The 19,296-nt window shown below is 39.0% G+C and overlaps 1 long non-coding RNA gene across 2 annotated transcripts; it reads left to right on the top strand.

Moving 5' to 3' along the window:
• Nucleotides 1-203: 203 nt before the first annotated feature.
• LOC111893920 (uncharacterized) lies at nucleotides 204-2,969 on the top strand. Of its 2 annotated transcripts, XR_002851040.3 has the most exons (3): nucleotides 252-508; nucleotides 654-2,060; nucleotides 2,547-2,969. It is a non-coding gene; the product is annotated as an uncharacterized LOC111893920 (long non-coding RNA). The 2 variants fall into 2 exon arrangements; XR_002851039.3 differs by lacking the exon at nucleotides 2,547-2,969 and having other exon boundaries at nucleotides 204-508; nucleotides 654-2,224.
• Nucleotides 2,970-19,296: the final 16,327 nt, after the last annotated feature.

Raw genomic sequence — 19,296 nt, 5'->3', positions numbered from 1 at the left:
AATCCAAAATAATAATTCGGTTTTGCTAAAAACCAATCCAAAAATCCGAATATCCGAACCAAATTGTCCGATCCAAATTGTCCAATTGGACAATTCGATTTTATCCAAATAGTGAACGGTCCTAGCTATATCAGCAAAAATTACATTTCTCGTTGCCCATACCGTATACACTTAAAAAAAAAAACCAATTTATGACTAGATAGAGGCCCATATTGTCGAGCCCATCTATCTCTACAGATCCACAACATCCCGATGAACCCTATTTTTAGCTAATTAAACTATGGCTACCGCTATTTGGATCGGTATCTTTGCCGAAATTAGGTCATCTGAGACTAACAAATACCAGAAGTACAGAACACACCAACAATAAGGATCACGGGAGTCGAAAACAAGAACAGCGACATAGGAACCTTGAGTCATCTTACAATCCGGCAACTGATTCATCTCGCGCAGCTATAGATTTTTGCGAGAAATTGTCACGGCTGTGTAGATCGTTGTTGTTGATCAGGTACGTTGGATTGATATTGAAAAAATAGCTGAAAAATAGAGAAAGAACAGATGGATAACTGTGTGGAATGTGAAGTTATAGCTGATTTCTGGTTTCTTGAGATCCTTGATGTTGATTTTTATGATTTACCTTGCATATTTTGTAGATACATAATGATTTGATGACAAAAGAATATCAAGAACTTAAATGAACAGAGAAATCTGTACTATTTTCTGGAACGAATAGAAAAGTACACTCAACCAACATATACATACACGAGCCGGATCCAGAATAGAGTCCTTGAAGCGGAAAGATTATTCAAGAAGCTTCTAAAGGTTTTTTTTTTTAGTGAGAAAAATATGGCGATTGATTTTCTTAAACTAATGGTTGGAAGGTATTATAAGATTGATGTGGTTATATATTATATATATGATTAAGGAAAATGGCTGCACCTATAGCCATATGCTTAATGGCCTTTGCATGTTATTTTGTTGGAATTATATCTGTAAATTCTTCAAGTAAATGGAGGACAATGAGATCTCCTTAATTGTGCACAACTTTAACATATTACTCTATGAAATTTGCAAGGAAATGTAAATGGTTTTATCAAGTAAAAGATTATTTATTGCCGGGTATTGTTAAAGCATGTAATGAATAAGCAATAGAAGTTTTTTCATTAAATGAGGCATTTCACTTGATGTTGTTACTTACACTACTTGTTTAATAAACTATTGTAAGTGATAATATTAGGGGTCATGCCTTTAACCTCATCTAATCCAAAACTTCTTGCCTTTTCATTTTTCATTGTAAAAATAGTCATCAATAAGTAAACACCATGCTATGACATTAGAAATCTTTCCACTTAGATACCAACCTTTGCATCTTACAAATTTTTTTATTGCAAAAGTGTTAATAAGTGTTTACATCAAAGGAGATCCCATTGTTCTCTTTTTCTTTGAGCATTTTAGAAATGTAATTCCAACGATATAAGATACAAAGGTCATGAAACATATAGCTGTAAGTGACAATCTCTGATCAATGATGGTACTTTATGTGACCACATGAGGTTTATAACAAGTTCCAACCATCATTTTAAGCAAACCGTGGACATATTATATCATTTTCGCCAAAATTGCAAAGCCTGTAATCATGATCCTGTACATGATTAACCTCTTTGACCAGCTTCTTGAATAATCTTTCTGCCTTGAGGACTCGGTGTTCTAAACAAAGTCCATGTAACAGCGTACTAAAGGTGCAAGCATTCGGTCTAACTAATCCGTTGAAGTCATAGTGAAGGACTGCAAATCCTTTGTTGGTGCGGGAATTTTTCGTTCCACTTGATCATAATGCTAATGGTGTAGACATTCAGTGTTCATTTTTTTTAACAATCGATGCCATTGTCATTTCATTTAACGTATTGACCTCAACATCAAAGGTTACTAATTTGTTTTTAAGAATTTGATGATTGCTGTGGTTATTTTCAAACAAGCCACAGTTTTTTTTTTCTTTTTTTTTCCAGGTCTTTGTTACCATTTTATCTAGTAATGATGGAGAAGGTTGTGCATTCGCTTAAGTAAGACTCCTTTGTTTTATTTCCGCCTGTTTAATGAAACTCTATGGTCTGGAAGATAGAGTCTTGTTTTCAACTGTTTGTTAGTTTTCTATTGAGACAATATTTATGTAGCTTAAATGTAAATGCAAAATACAAAATAAGAAATATGAAAATGATTATATCCACCGCATTGGTAATTTGGTATTGTCTTGCAACTTCAAATTGAAGAGCTTGAATGGCCATTTGAGTTGCAATTGAATGGCTTGAATCGCCATTTGAGCTTTCTAGAGGTCCTTTTGGAGTTTTGGTGCTCTCTTCCTTTTTCTTTGGTGCTCTAATTTTTGTTTTCATACTTGTGTTTTTTGAATTCCAATTGGTTTTTGTAAGTATCAGCGAACAAGTTTATGTTGGCGTGAAATTTCATTAAACATTTCTTCTGATAAAATCGAACTTTTTGATGATGATGTTGGCTTTCTTGCGGCTTTTCTTTGTTTATCCCTCTGATAGGGTGTTGCGGTTCTCTTTCTCCATCAAAATCTTTTGAGTGACTATGATGGTTGGTGGAGTGCGAAAAGTTTTGCTTCGTTTCGAAGGTGGCTTAGGGTGAAGATTAAGGTCTTGTTTCCACTTTGGCAAGCTTTTAACGATATTATGAGGTTCTATTTGCAAAAAGGCAACCCATTGTTGTCAAACAGTATACACCTAGAGCTTTCTTGAAAATCACAGATTATCCCTGTTTTTTCGGATCGACGATAAGTTTGTAGTAGATGTTGGAAAAGTTTGACATTTTCAAGTTCAAATCCTCCCACCTTGTAGTCATTTGGTATTTCGGTCGATACAGTTTGACCTCCATCATTATGTAATATTTTTCTTCGACAATGTTCCAAAATTTATCTGCTTTCTGAGCATTCCCGTCTTTTGAATCCTCCATATACTCAATGCATGCGATTTGTAACACATCCTCTTATTTTGGAGTTCGCTTTGCTATTCTTGTTTTTTTTTTTCAATATTTTTTTGCCCAAATTTATCTTTCATCTTCCCTCTGGTTTGGGTTGTGGTTAAGTTGTGTTTCAAGTACCCACACATCTTCATCATCTTGTGTTGTGTTATATGGGGGACACTTGGGGTTGGGATAAAATGACAGTACGGGTTGGGATTCTAAAAGGATTTGAAAATACTTCATGGTGGCAAGTAAAATGGTGTTACCATATGGCATTAAACCTATTGGTGCGGGGCGATTCAATATGTACATATTATAGTTGTGGTCGATTTCGAAAGTAATTATATTATTATATATCATTTTAGTATAAGAGTTATATTATTTTATAGATAATACGAATATTATAATTAATTTCAACGTTTGCCAAAATTTTAAATATATCAATTTATTTCGTATAACAAACAAGGATTCACTTGGTTATAAATAAATATGACTCCAATATTTATATAATTTTTGTATTTTATTATTTCTATTATTTAAAATTATATTTATTTAAATATATACCGGTCTTGACATGGAAGATGTTGGTTGACGTACAAACCAACAATTACTAAGACCCAAGGAGTGGCCTCGACAAGGTGCTCGATTAAAGCTGGTGAAGCTGATCTGGCACGACAAATGCTGCTCTCCATGCCAGGAATGCGCTGAGTTTTCAGGTGTCCTTCGCAAAGCTGAGTAAACAACAATGCTTAAACAAGGCGACAAATACTATTTTTTTCGAGCATGTGAATCTGATCCACTTTTAAGTTAATATCTAATTTCACTTATGTCCATGACGGGTCTTGAACCCTCTCTTGCAAAGAGGGAGGACACCAACTAATGCTGTTGGGCTAGATTTTTTTTTTTTAAAACTACAAATCTAATCTACTCCTAAACTACTCTTTAATTTCACATATGTCCACTGCGGGACTTGAACCCTTAATCTCAAGGAGAGAGAACACCACCAGATATTGTTGGGCTAGAAGCCCTTTGGTGACATGTACTACTACCAAAACAAAGATGACGTATGCCATTTTCACACACTTTTCATCTAAACCATAACCGGTCCCTATAGAATAGACTTACTATCCAATTCAACTTGGTCTAAAAACTGGATTTATGACGAGATTGAGGCCTATATTGTCGAGCCCATGTATCATGTAGCAGATCCACGACGAAACCCACATTTAGGCTAAGTGGAGTGGTCACAACCAACCCATTAAAAAGTGTTGTCAACTCAGCACCACTTCAGCTCCACTACAAACTCACCACCAAACCCCTAACCATTGGAAATGGTTACCACTCTACAAACATTCTCCTTTATTCATTTAACCAATGAAAAAAAGATTTTTTTTACTCTAACCTCACAAAAGCCTTTATTCATTTAACCAATGAAAAAAAAGATTTTTTTTATTTATTCTAACCTCACAAAAAGAAACGGTGAAAAAAATTTACCCAATCAAAGGCAACGTATTGGTTCGTCTTAAGCATCACTACAACCCACTTCACAGTCAACCCACTAGCCTCTGGGGCGGTGTTCACTAGTGGTGTCACACCCCGAACCGGGACGACGGAAACGTCCGGGGAAGGGTGACTTTATCTTGTAATATCATAATAATTGGATATAAATGATACATCACAACCAAACATCATACATTATAATATCCCAACATTCATTGTTTACAAATTGTACTTATTTTTCGATTACATAAAAATAAAATAAAGTATGATGTATCAAAAGGTAGCAAAATATCCAGTTCCAAGGCTCGAGTACCTGTTCACTAAGTCCCTGAGAATACAACTCTTTTTGGAAAGAATCAACATAGAACCTTGCTAGACATGGTTCGTTCCATGATGAGTTGAGTTTCGTTACCAATCTCATTTTGGGGGTATGCCTTAGAGACTGCTGCACATATCCTTAATCTGGTCCTTGCCAAAAAGGTTTACAAAACCCCTCACGAGATGTGGACAGGGAAGGTTCCCACATTAGACCACATCAAAGTTTGGGGTTGCGAGGCTTTTGAGAGAAAAGAAACTCATGACAAGCTTGAACCTCAGAGTGAGCGATGTATTTTCGTCGGTTACCTGCAGAAGTCTTTTAGATATCTCTTCTATAGACCGAGTGACAATGTTGTATTCGTTGCAAGGATAGGAGTCTTTCGAGAGAGAGAACTCATATGCCAAGAGGACAATAGGAGACAAATTGACCTTGAAGAGCTTTAAGAGTTAAGTGATGAAGGAACCTCAAACACTAGCACTCAACCCGAGGAGGAAACTCCAGTTGAACCAATTGACAAGTTCGTAGCTCCGAGGCGTTCCAGTAGAGTTAGTGTTCCACCTGTGTTATATGGTTTTCATATAACAGTTGAAGGTGATACATTTATTAGTGATAACACACTGATAAATTTGGATGAACCTAACAACTACAAGGAAGCCATGGCAGGCCCCGAGTCTGCTAAGTGGAAAGAGGCTATGGACAGCGAGATTCAGTCCATGTATGACAATCACGTTTGGAACTTGGTTGATAATGTATCGGGCCGTAAGACAGTCGGGTGCAATGGATCTTCAAGAATAAGACCGACATGGATGGGAATGTACACACATATAAGGCGCGACTGGTTGCGAAGGGCTTTACTCAAACTCCGGGAGTTGACTATGATGAGACCTTCTCACCAGTAGCGAAGATTAAATTTATTAGGGTTATGCTAGCCATAGCTACACTTCATGACTATGAAATATGGCAAATGGATGTCAAAACCACTTTCCTTAATGGAAAGTTGGTTGAAGATGTTTACATGAGTCAGCCAGAGGGTTTTGTCAGTGCAGAGTACCCTAATAGAGTGTGTAAGCTTGAGAAATGCATATATGGATTGAAATAAGCATCTCGCAGATGGAATCTTTGTTTTGATGAGAAAGTCAAAGAGTTCGGATTTTCGAGAAGCGAGGACGACTCCTGTGTATATGTCAAAGCTAGTGGGAGCATAGTTAGCTTTCTGGTGTTGTATGTTGATGACATGCTACTAATAGGAAATGACATCCCAACCTTGCAGGAGGTCAAGTCCTGGCTTGGGAAGTGTTTCGCTATGAAGGACCTTGGAGAAGCTGCCTATATCCTAGGGATAATGATATTGAGAAACAAAAGTAAAAGACTAATAGGACTTAGTCAAAGTACCTACTTGGACAAGGTTTTGAAACGTTTCAGCATAGAGAACTCCAAGAAAGGTGACTTACCTATCCAAGGCAATACTAAACTGAGTAAGACTCAGAGTCCGAGTACAGAGGCCGAGATAGCAGAAATGAGTCATGTGACATCCCCAAAATCTCGGCCAGAAAAGACCGATTTTCATTTATGCTTTTAAATATTTTCAGAGTAAATCCTTTTTATTTGAAAGAGTTGCGGAATTTGTTCCCAAAACAAAACATGATAAAATAATATTTATCAAAGCATTTCATCAAGAGATGCATTTCATTATATAATCAAAACTCGGGATGTCATGTTCCGATACAGACCATAAAGCATAAACGATAAACATTACAAGTCATTCAACAAATATATACATATACAGACTTGTAAACAAAACAACAAGATGATCCATCCATCTTACGCCCTTGCGCCACTTCCTGTAATACAAATAAAACTGAGTGGGTCAGGCTTGGGAGCCTGGTGAGCATATAGGGTTTTCAACCCACAATAAATAAGTTATATTTAATTTCACCAACCAATCACTATCCCGATTACCCATTCCCGTTATCCTCACTTTACGTCCCTAAAACAACTATCTCAAGGGACCTAATCTAGGATTTTCATCGGGACGGACATCACTGCGAAGGGGTTTCCTCAACAATAGATATCCTAAAGGCAACCATGAGGGGGATAGAGTACACCGGTGAACACATCGTTCACAACACCTACAGGTTATGAACCTGCTAGTGTTCCACTGGACTGTCTAGAAAGAGTCCGTGGTCGTTATCCATACTCCGCTGAATAACTAGATCAACAACAACAACAACATCGAGGCCTCTCATCTGTTTATTACACACCAACTATCTACCCATGTTCTACCCAACATATTAGTAGATAAAAATATATATTTTCATACGTAGTTTAAAGAAAACCTGTATAACATGCTTTAATCAACACATATGTCACATAACAGATGAGGCACACACACATAACACATATCTCATAAAGAAATAAGCAGATCTATAAGATAGAAGAGAGTGAATACTCATTCACACATAACACAACCAAATATATACATATAGCACGTATTTTTATATAAAATACTTCGTATTATTGTATTAGAAGAAATAGCTACACACTCACTTGATCAGAAGACGATCCGACAGCACTACGGCTTATAGAAGTAGTAATCCACAGCAGATCTGGAAGATCTCCTCGAAAATCGAACTTCTCGCGGGCAGAGCTTCGACTCGGGAACCGCGCTTCTCGGGATCTTCGGGATCTCGGGACTTGCCTCGGGGCTAGAGTATGATACCGGGGCTTCGGGGTAGCTTCGGGGGTAAAAATGCAGAGCTTCGACACGAAAATGAGAGGGAATTGGCAAAAATACCCGGAACCCTCGCATCCTATTTATAGGATGCTGGAGCCTCGGAGTACGCGGGGCGTACTGCGTTACGCGGGGCGTACTGCCCAAAACGTCATTGCTTACGTATCCGAAGTGCTCGAGTGCGAGTGTCGACATCCCTCGGAGTACGCTGGGCGTACTCGAGTACGCGGGGCGTACCTCGGATCAGATCGGTGACTCCTTCGGATAATGCTTCCGAATTTCCAATTAAATTTAAATACAAAATATTAAATAAACTTCGGAAATTCATATCTTCTTCATACGAACTCCGTTTTCGACGTTCTTTATATCCACGCGAAGGTGAGACTACGCTCTACAACTTTCGTTTAGACTCCGTCGGCTAGTTTCGAATTTATTTTTATTATTTATTTTTAATAGGTCGCGACAGAAACTTTCGTTATAAATTCATAACTTCTTCGTTTGACGTCCGTTCTCGCCTAACTTTTTATCGCTTTGATACCAACAACGAGACCTTCGATCCTCGTTTAGATTGCTTCGGCTAAAAACCGCTCGATCTCAAATCGAGTATTTCGGGCTGCACACCGCTAAGCCGGAACTTCGATAAATCATAACTTCCTCATACGAAGTCAGATTTGGGCGTTCTATATATATTCGGAAACCTCGTTTCAACTACTACAACATAGATCAAAGATATTAAGTTTATTTTACACTTAAATTTTGACGCTTATTTTTATTCTTAATTAATCAGACCACATAATTAAGCAATTAAGCACAAAACACATAATACTCAAATAATACAATCTTATTATTTCAAAACAGGTTACAAAGGTTAACCTAGACTATTACATTGCTAAATATGGCAAGCCCGGAAACACAGGCGTTACAATTCTCTCCACCTTAGAATGATTCCGTCCCCGGAATCACACATCAACAAACAAATGCGGATAGCGACCCATCATGTCACTCTCCGTCTCCCAGGTGAGATTCGGCCCATTCGTGTGTTTCCATCGGACAAGCACTAACCCAACCATCTTGCGTCGCAATTTCTTAGTCTTTCGGTCAACAATTGCCTCTGGTTCTTCAATCAACCTTTTGTTCTCATCAATTCTCAATTCAGAAATTGGAATTATGTCGGGAACTTCTCCCGTGAACTTCCTCAAATAACACACATGAAAAGTGTTGTGAATTCCATTCAGTTCTTCTGGTAGTTCGAGCTTGTAAGCTTGGTTCCCAATCCTCTGAAGAACTTTAAACGGTCCAATAAACCTTGGACTCAACTTTCCCCTTTTACCAAATCTTATAAGTCCCTTCCACGGCGAGACTTTAAGCAAAACCGAATCTCCAACCTCAAAAGTCATCGGTCTTCGCTTCTTGTCAGCATAGCTCTTTTGACGATCTTGAGCTGCTAACATTCTTTCCCTAATTATTTTCAACTTTTCAGCAGTTTGATGAACCAACTCCGGTCCCATAAACTGCTTTTCCCCAACCTCAAGCCAACAAGACGGCGTACGACACTTCTGTCCATACAAAGCTTGGTAAGGTGCCATCTTAATGCTCGAGTGGAAACTATTATTATAGGAAAATTCTACCAACGGTAAATGTTCATCCCAATTACCTAGGAATTCCAGAGTACATGCTCTCAGCATATCTTCAAGTGTTTGTATCGTTCGTTCGCTCTGACCATCAGTCTGCGGATGGTAAGCTGTACTTAAACACAACTTGGTACCCAATTCCTCTTGTAGACTTTTCCAAAACCTCGATGTGAAACGGCTATCACGATCCGACACAATCGTTAACGGAACACCGTGAAGCCTCACAATTTCCTTCACGTAAGAATTCGCAAGCTTCTCCATAGACCATTTCTCCCTGGCCGCTATGAAATGCGCACTCTTAGTGAATCGATCAACGACCACCCAAATCATGTCGTGACCATTCTTTGTTCTGGGCAGTTTAGTGACAAAATCCATAGCAATGTCTTCCCACTTACCCATAGGCACAGGCAAAGGTTCTAAACTCCCGTACGGTTTCTGATGTTGTGTCTTGACTCTCGCACAAGTCACACACTCGGCCACATACTTTGCAACATCAAGCTTCATCGTCGGCCACCAGTAGTAGGGTTTCAGGTCCCTATACATTTTAGTGCTACCCGGATGAATCGAGTACATGGTCTTGTGAGCTTCTTCCATCAGAAGATCTCTGACTCCTCCTGTCTTAGGTATCCAAATCCGATCTTGGAACACCTTCAGTCCATGACTGTTTACACCGAACACCAACGTTTTGCCCAAACGTTCCTCCTTTCTGTCATTCTTCTCAGAAGCTTCGCTCTGAGCTTTCTTTATACTTTCCAAAATAGTTGAGACAACTTCAATTCTCAACGCTCTTGGCCTTTTCCTTTCGGGATTGACTTTCCGACTGAGAGCATCAGCAACAACATTAGCTTTACCGGGGTGGTAAAGTATCTCACAGTCATAGTCTTTAAGTAATTCTAGCCAGCGTCGTTGCCTCATATTCAATTCTTTCTGATTAAAGAGGTATTGGAGACTCTTATGATCAGTGAAAAGTTTGCACTTCGTGCCATAGAGGTAATGCCTCCATATTTTCAGAGCGAAAACTACCGCTGCCAACTCCAAATCATGAGTCGGGTAGTTCTTTTCATGCTCTTTCAGCTGTCGAGACGCATATGCTATCACCTTTTCTCTTTGGGTCAAAACACAACCCAAACCAACACCAGACGCATCGCTATAGACAGCGAAGTCTTCAACTCCATCGGGTAGAGAAAGTATCGGTGCCTCGCATAGCTTCTTCTTTAGCTTCTCAAATGCTTCCTGATGCTTCTCACCCCAAGCATAAGTAGCTCCTTTGTGGGTCAAAGCTGACAATGGACTAGCGATCGAAGAAAAGCCTTGGATAAACCTTCGGTAATATCCGGCTAATCCTAAAAAGCTTCGAATCTCCGTGGGACTTTTCGGTTGTTCCCACTTCGTCACAGCTTCGATCTTCGCTGGATCAACCATTATCCCTTCTTGGTTGACCACGTGACCCAAGAATTGGACTTCACGAATCCAAAAATCACATTTGGAGAACTTAGCATACAGCTTCTCCTTCTTCAAGACTTCCAACACTTCTCGCAAGTGTCTGCCATGCTCCTCCTGGCTTTTCGAGTAAATCAGAATGTCGTCTATGAACACTATCACGGATTTATCAAGGAACGGGTTACAAACCCTATTCATCAAATCCATGAACGCTGCCGGAGCATTGGTTAGTCCAAACGACATAACCAAGAACTCGTAGTGTCCATATCTAGTTCTGAATGCAGTCTTCTCGATATCTTGCTCTCTTACTTTTAGCTGATGATATCCTGACCTAAGATCGATCTTCGAGAAATAGCTCGAACCTTGCAATTGATCAAACAGGTCATCAATCCTCGGCAACGGATATCTATTCTTTATTGTTGCCTTGTTCAGCTCTCTGTAATCGATGCACATTCTCATACTTCCATCTTTCTTCTTTACAAATAACACCGGAGCTCCCCAGGGCGATGAACTAGGTCTAATGAAACCTTTGTCCAACAACTCCTGAAGTTGCATCATTAGCTCCTTCATCTCCGTCGGTGCTAATCGATAAGGTGCTTTTGCAATTGGCGTCGTTCCTGGCAACAAGTCAATACGGAATTCCACTTGTCGATCAGGCGGTAATCCAGGAAGATCTTCGGGAAATACTTCCGGATAATCACACACCACTGGAATATTCTGCATCACCTTCTTTTCCTTCTTAGCATCAATCACGAATGCTAAAAACGATGTACACCCCTTGGTCAAACATTTTCTGGCTTTCATCAATGAAATGATTCCAGAATTCACTCTGCGTTTATCTCCATACACCATAAACGAATCTTTCCCAGGCGGGTTTACTTTGACTATTTTATTCTTGCATAAAATTTCGGCGTCGTTGGCGCTAAGCCAATCCATTCCCAATACGATGTCGAAACCATTAAGTTCGATAGGCAATAATTCCTCGTGGAACTTATTCCCATTCAGATCAATTAAGATGTTTTTCATGCGATAGCTAACAGGTACAAACTTGCCACTAGCAACTTCGACTAATAAAGCATTATCTAGTCTAACAACAGGCAAAGCTAGCTTTCTACCAAATTCATGCGATATAAAGGAGTAGTTGGCTCCAGAATCAAATAAAATTTGGGCAGGCAATTCGTTAACGAGAAAGGTACCTGAAGCGACATCAGCTTCATCTTTAGCAGCTTCCAGTGTCATCTGGAATGCTCTTGCCTTTGGCTTTGGCGGAATGCTGGGTCTAGCTGCCTCCTTCTTCTTCGGGCAGTCTCTCGACATATGACCCTCCTCACCACAACCATAGCAAACTTTCTTTGTGAGGGTACACTCATTGGCATAGTGCCCTGGCTTTCCACACTTGTAGCATGTGTTCGCCACCTCACATCTTCCATGATGCTTCTTCTTACATTTGTCGCACCATTTCGCTTCACCTCCACCTCCCCTCGAACCAGACTTCGAGAACTTGTTTTTCTTGTTGGACCCTGAAGTTCCATCGAACTTCCTCTTTTCTCCAACATCTATTCTTTCCAGACCCTTTTCCTTCTGCTGGGCCTCCACATTCTTAGCTGCACGAACAGCCGTTTTCAGAGTGGTTGCCATTTTGACTGTCGGACCAAAGTCAGCAGGCAGTCCGTTAGCAAACCTCTCAATCTTGGAGAGTTCCGTTGGCACTAGGTACGGAAACAACTTCATCTTCTCAGTAAATGCAGTAGCATAGTCATCTATGCTCATCTTCCCCTTCTTTAAGTTTTGGAACTCATTGTTCAGATCAATCAGATCTATCTCCGAACAATACTGCACCCTTAACTGTTCCAAGAACTCCTCCCATGACATTTTCAGGGCTTCTCCTCGTGGCATAGTATCTGCCAACAACTTCCACCAACTCAAGACCCCAGTCTTCAGTTGTCTAACCGCAAAGACGGTCTTCTGTTTGTTGCTACAGTCGCAACTTTCAAATACCATTTCCATTTCGGAGATCCAATCCATTATCTCAACAGGCTTTGGGCTCCCAGAAAGACTTGGCGGTTTGGCGCCCAAGAAATTCTTGTACATACGCCCATCCTTGTTGTTTCTCCTTTCCGGATTGTTCCTTCGTTCCTCTTGAGTCCCAACTTGACTCACCATGCGACTATTGTTCCCTTCCTCCGATTGCTCGGGAATCAATTCCGGTTCCTCAATAGGTATGATAGGTTCATCCCTATTATTATGCAACATTTGTCGCATCTCCTCCCTTTGTTCGGCTAGCATAGCCCGAATCATGGCTTGCACCGCAGCCATTGTTATTGGTTCTGGTGCTGCTGCTACAACAGGTATTTGCTCAATCACTGGCGGTTGATTCCTGTTTTCATCTGCGTTTCCAACGCCACTCCTTGTTCTCACCATTTTTGATCTACACACCGAATAATTTCACCTTATTACTCCAAACGATTACATGCTAGTTCTAATATCGTATACATACGCTTAGAATCCTAAACACATAAACCTTCAGATCCGGTTGGCAACAAACCGTAGATCCGAACAAACAATATCATATATGGCAACATATAACATTTAGCACATAAAAGCATTTTAGGCAACCTTCCTAAAATAAACTAGTGCTCGTGTCTAAAACTTATCAGACACACATCTCACAATCTCCACTTAGCATACTAAGCTTAAGTCTAGAAATCCTACAAATTCCTAGTTCGCTTAAACTAATGCTCTGATACCAACTGTGACATCCCCAAAATCTCGGCCAGAAAAGACCGATTTTCATTTATGCTTTTAAATATTTTCAGAGTAAATCCTTTTTATTTGAAAGAGTTGCGGAATTTGTTCCCAAAACAAAACATGATAAAATAATATTTATCAAAGCATTTCATCAAGAGATGCATTTCATTATATAATCAAAACTCGGGATGTCATGTTCCGATACAGACCATAAAGCATAAACGATAAACATTACAAGTCATTCAACAAATATATACATATACAGACTTGTAAACAAAACAACAAGATGATCCATCCATCTTACGCCCTTGCGCCACTTCCTGTAATACAAATAAAACTGAGTGGGTCAGGCTTGGGAGCCTGGTGAGCATATAGGGTTTTCAACCCACAATAAATAAGTTATATTTAATTTCACCAACCAATCACTATCCCGATTACCCATTCCCGTTATCCTCACTTTACGTCCCTAAAACAACTATCTCAAGGGACCTAATCTAGGATTTTCATCGGGACGGACATCACTGCGAAGGGGTTTCCTCAACAATAGATATCCTAAAGGCAACCATGAGGGGGATAGAGTACACCGGTGAACACATCGTTCACAACACCTACAGGTTATGAACCTGCTAGTGTTCCACTGGACTGTCTAGAAAGAGTCCGTGGTCGTTATCCATACTCCGCTGAATAACTAGATCAACAACAACAACAACATCGAGGCCTCTCATCTGTTTATTACACACCAACTATCTACCCATGTTCTACCCAACATATTAGTAGATAAAAATATATATTTTCATACGTAGTTTAAAGAAAACCTGTATAACATGCTTTAATCAACACATATGTCACATAACAGATGAGGCACACACACATAACACATATCTCATAAAGAAATAAGCAGATCTATAAGATAGAAGAGAGTGAATACTCATTCACACATAACACAACCAAATATATACATATAGCACGTATTTTTATATAAAATACTTCGTATTATTGTATTAGAAGAAATAGCTACACACTCACTTGATCAGAAGACGATCCGACAGCACTACGGCTTATAGAAGTAGTAATCCACAGCAGATCTGGAAGATCTCCTCGAAAATCGAACTTCTCGCGGGCAGAGCTTCGACTCGGGAACCGCGCTTCTCGGGATCTTCGGGATCTCGGGACTTGCCTCGGGGCTAGAGTATGATACCGGGGCTTCGGGGTAGCTTCGGGGGTAAAAATGCAGAGCTTCGACACGAAAATGAGAGGGAATTGGCAAAAATACCCGGAACCCTCGCATCCTATTTATAGGATGCTGGAGCCTCGGAGTACGCGGGGCGTACTGCGTTACGCGGGGCGTACTGCCCAAAACGTCATTGCTTACGTATCCGAAGTGCTCGAGTGCGAGTGTCGACATCCCTCGGAGTACGCTGGGCGTACTCGAGTACGCGGGGCGTACCTCGGATCAGATCGGTGACTCCTTCGGATAATGCTTCCGAATTTCCAATTAAATTTAAATACAAAATATTAAATAAACTTCGGAAATTCATATCTTCTTCATACGAACTCCGTTTTCGACGTTCTTTATATCCACGCGAAGGTGAGACTACGCTCTACAACTTTCGTTTAGACTCCGTCGGCTAGTTTCGAATTTATTTTTATTATTTATTTTTAATAGGTCGCGACAGAAACTTTCGTTATAAATTCATAACTTCTTCGTTTGACGTCCGTTCTCGCCTAACTTTTTATCGCTTTGATACCAACAACGAGACCTTCGATCCTCGTTTAGATTGCTTCGGCTAAAAACCGCTCGATCTCAAATCGAGTATTTCGGGCTGCACACCGCTAAGCCGGAACTTCGATAAATCATAACTTCCTCATACGAAGTCAGATTTGGGCGTTCTATATATATTCGGAAACCTCGTTTCAACTACTACAACATAGATCAAAGATATTAAGTTTATTTTACACTTAAATTTTGACGCTTATTTTTATTCTTAATTAATCAGACCACATAATTAAGCAATTAAGCACAAAACACATAATACTCAAATAATACAATCTTATTATTTTAAAACCGGTTACAAAGGTTAACCTAGACTATTACATTGCTAAATATGGCAAGCCCGGAAACACAGGCGTTACAAGTCATATACCATATGCTTCCGCGGTTGGTTTGATCATGTATGTTATGATTTGTACTGCCCTGATGTGGCCTTTGCTTTGAGCATGGTCAGCAGATATCAAGGGCAGCCTTGTAAAGCCCATTGGACTGTGGTTAAGAATATTCTTAAGTACATGCGAAGGACTAAGTACTGGGTCTTTACCCTTGGTGGGAGTGATGACTTAAGAGTGACAAGGTATAGCGATGTAAGCTTTCAGATCGACATAGATAATTTCCGCTCTGAGTCGGGTTGGGTGTTTACCCTGAATGGAGGAGCAGTGACATGGAAAAGTTCCAAGTAGGAGACTGTAGGTGATTCAATGTGTGAATCAAAGTACATATCAACAAGCGAAGCAGCGAAGGAGGTGATATGGTTGATAAACTTCATCGGAGACCGTGGAGTTATTCCATCCATAAAGGAGCCTGTGGAAATTTTCTGCAATAATGAAGGGGTGGTTGCCTTAACCAAGGAAACGAGAGATCATGGAAGATCCAGACATATCGACAGAAAGTACCACTTCATAAGACATCAAGTAAAAGAAGGGCACCTCGTAGTGAAGAGGATATCGTCAGAGGACAACCCAGCAGATCCCCTTACAAAGGGACTGACTAGGGTTAAGCACTTGCAGCATGCGAGGAGCATTGGGCTAAAGGACGATATTAGTTTTAGTGATTAGATAAACTGAAACTTGTAATAGCTAAACTGTAATCGACATTTGATGATGAATAAAAGGAGTTTTATTTATAAGTAAAGTTACAGTCTTGTGTCAATTATTTACTATTGTTTCACTTTGCATGTTTTGATTTCCAGAATAAATAAGATTTATTCAAACTATCCACAGTCGCTCATACTTTGGAAGTAGGTATGAAAGAAGACTGTCATGAGTTGGCTTGTAGGATTGTCTACGGAGTTAGGCATTGCAACAGGTTTGCTGCACCGTTCATGAGTACATCTGAAATAAGATTTGAGTATTGGATCATCCAACTCGGCGGGTTCATGCCTATCTTCATATTACTCATTGAGTTGACAATGCGACTCGCCGAGTCCCTTCAGTCCTTTAACCATGCAGACACTTTTTAAGCCATGCCAAGGTCCCAAATTGCAGATCCAACTTCCTTAAGCATGTTTATCACGTAAAGTTACAAACTTTACGTGCATGCAAGGCTTTAAGACTCTAAAATGACCAAACTAAGCTTGCAATGAAGTCAAATCCTTGAGAGAAAGCTCATACTAGCCAAGGCTGATAACTTTATGAATCTAGAAGCCAAAGGGAGTCCAGATCTGAAGTTTCAACTTCAGATATCAGCTTAAACACAAGAACCCTTTCTTAAACTCATGCACAAGAGGGTTTAGGAGAAAATGAGCCAAGGGAAAACGACCTAATACCTTCAAAAGGGCCCTTGCTGATGCAGAACTTGAAACCCACAACTCTTTCTTTAACTAGCTTGCTTCCCAAGTGATTCCTTCACCAAAAACCTTCCTCCAAGCTTAAACTTCCAAAAAATACACACACACACACACTTGAGTTAGGGTTTTATGGACTCTCAATGGACTGTAAAGAGTCCAAATGAGGCTTGTACTTCTTTAAATAGGGTGCAAAACCCCGGGATTTATGGTTTCACCTGTCAGCTCCTACTCGTCGAGTCCCCTCTTGGACTCGGCGAGTAGGTCATTAAAACACGTGGACCAACCCACTACTACTCGACGAGTAGGGCGACCAACTCGTCGAGTAGACCCAAAGACCAAAAGATTCAACATAAATCAATACCTGAGAATCGGGGCATTACGTTTTTATCTACATTCATAAAATTCATAAGCACCAATATATCAAAGAATGTCACATGGAAGTGGTAAAAGATGCAAACTTCACAAAATAAAACATTTTCTATGAAATAAGTAGGATCATCCTAGGTAATTTGGTGAAAAATCCATGTAAAATATTATATCTCACACCCAAAACATAAATATTCATAAGTAAAGAAGCTAGGTAGAATGAATGTTTTGAAATAAACAAATATCTGTTACTTTGTTACCTTTTTATTCTTTTATGCCATCAATATTTTGAGGCCTTCACATTGACATCCGTCTGAGCATCTAACGTTAGTCTATTAAATTAAACTTCATTAGTCTAATAAAATCGGATATAAAAAAGAAATAAAATGTCGAAATACAGCTGACCATTACATCCCTCATGCTAAAATATATGTAATAAACTAATAACTAACAAATTTAATATATTAACTGCAACCATTTTGATTTTAATCAGAGTTTTAGAGGAATATATATTTTAGTATCAGATTAAAAAAACAATTTTTTACTTATTATATGGAGGTTCAGGGGAATATCCGACCACAATCATAGACCATACCATAAGAAGGTGTTGATTCACTCCCTAATATAACTGGCTTCCCTAGAAGTGTGCCTCTTAAGCTTGAAGAAAGAAAATATCCATGAGAAGATAATGGTTTCTAATCCAAAATAATAGGAAACTTCACCTTATTTGATGTTGCCAGCACTAAAAAGAATATATATAGAGAGAGGGGAGATAGGTACCATCACCTTTTTTGTGCTTTGACCTTTAACTTGCTACTTCTGATTAAATGATCAACAGAGATTTTTTCTAAAAAAAAGGCAAGGTATGAGTTTAATGAGCAAGATAATGAAAGATTTGGGCGAGATTACTGGCATGATAGGAGTTACCATTTAAACTAGTCACATTTTATCTTTGCATTGTATGATGGTACTTATGGTATGGGGCGAGATAATATTGTATTCTCTGTTGTTAGGAATTAGAGCTAAATTAATAACCTGAATGCCAATAAGTGAACATTTTATCTATATTAGAGCTAGATTTTCCAAACTTTCATCATTGAAGCATTTTAACAAACAGTTGACACGGATAAATAAAACACATATAATCAGTGTCGTTTGTGTTACACAACAAAACTTATCAATGTTTGTTTTTAGAATAGGAAGTAACTGAAAGGATAAAGGGAGTGTTTTCATATACTAAAAAACAACCAGTACTGATATAAAGACAAACTCAAGAAAAAATGGATGATTTTCTTTGTAGCAAATGCCACAGATGAAATCAGAAAATAAAACAAATGAAAAATCAAAATAAAAACAAATTGAAAAATCCAGAACAAAGAGCAGGCTATTACCTTTGAACACATAATTTTTGATTTTAACCTCTAAGTAAAAAACTAAGAAATCGTACTGTATAGTCAGAGAAATCGTTCTTTGCTTTCCGGTTCAACATGGATCAAGATGTAGCAGTGATGAAAACCTAAAAATCCTAAATGTTTGGAACTTGCAATTGTCGAAGGGGGAAGGTAGAATTAGAAAACCTAAATCTCAAACCTCATGATTTCTAGAGCCAAAAGAATAAGGATTACATGATCAAAATCTTACCTCATTCAGAAGGAGAATTCGTCAGCGAGAGTGGTAAAATAAGAAACCCGATTGAAAGAATGATGGAGGGGAGATGGTGGTGGAGATGACCGACGTAAAATTTTGTTGAAAGAGAGAGATTTTTGAAAACCTAATCACATCCATATACAATTTCATGAGCAAAAATGATTCAACTCTGGTTCTTAGTAGTCTCTATATTATAGAGAGAAATAGGAAGATAAATAAGGAAGTGATAAATTGATTTTTGCGGATTATTTATTGCTGTTTTATAGGGATTCCGTTTGAACTTTGAATTTGATTTGAGTGTGGAGAGGAGGAAAACGAATAGTAGGGTTATTGTAGAATCGGAAATTCACTTAGATGGAATTGGCGGAATAAATC

Source organism: Lactuca sativa, chromosome 3 (assembly GCF_002870075.4).
Source record: "Lactuca sativa cultivar Salinas chromosome 3, Lsat_Salinas_v11, whole genome shotgun sequence".
Taxonomy (NCBI): domain Eukaryota; kingdom Viridiplantae; phylum Streptophyta; class Magnoliopsida; order Asterales; family Asteraceae; genus Lactuca; species Lactuca sativa.
The sequence above is the reverse complement of the archived record's forward strand: the minus strand, read 5'-3'. Positions and strand labels throughout refer to the sequence as shown.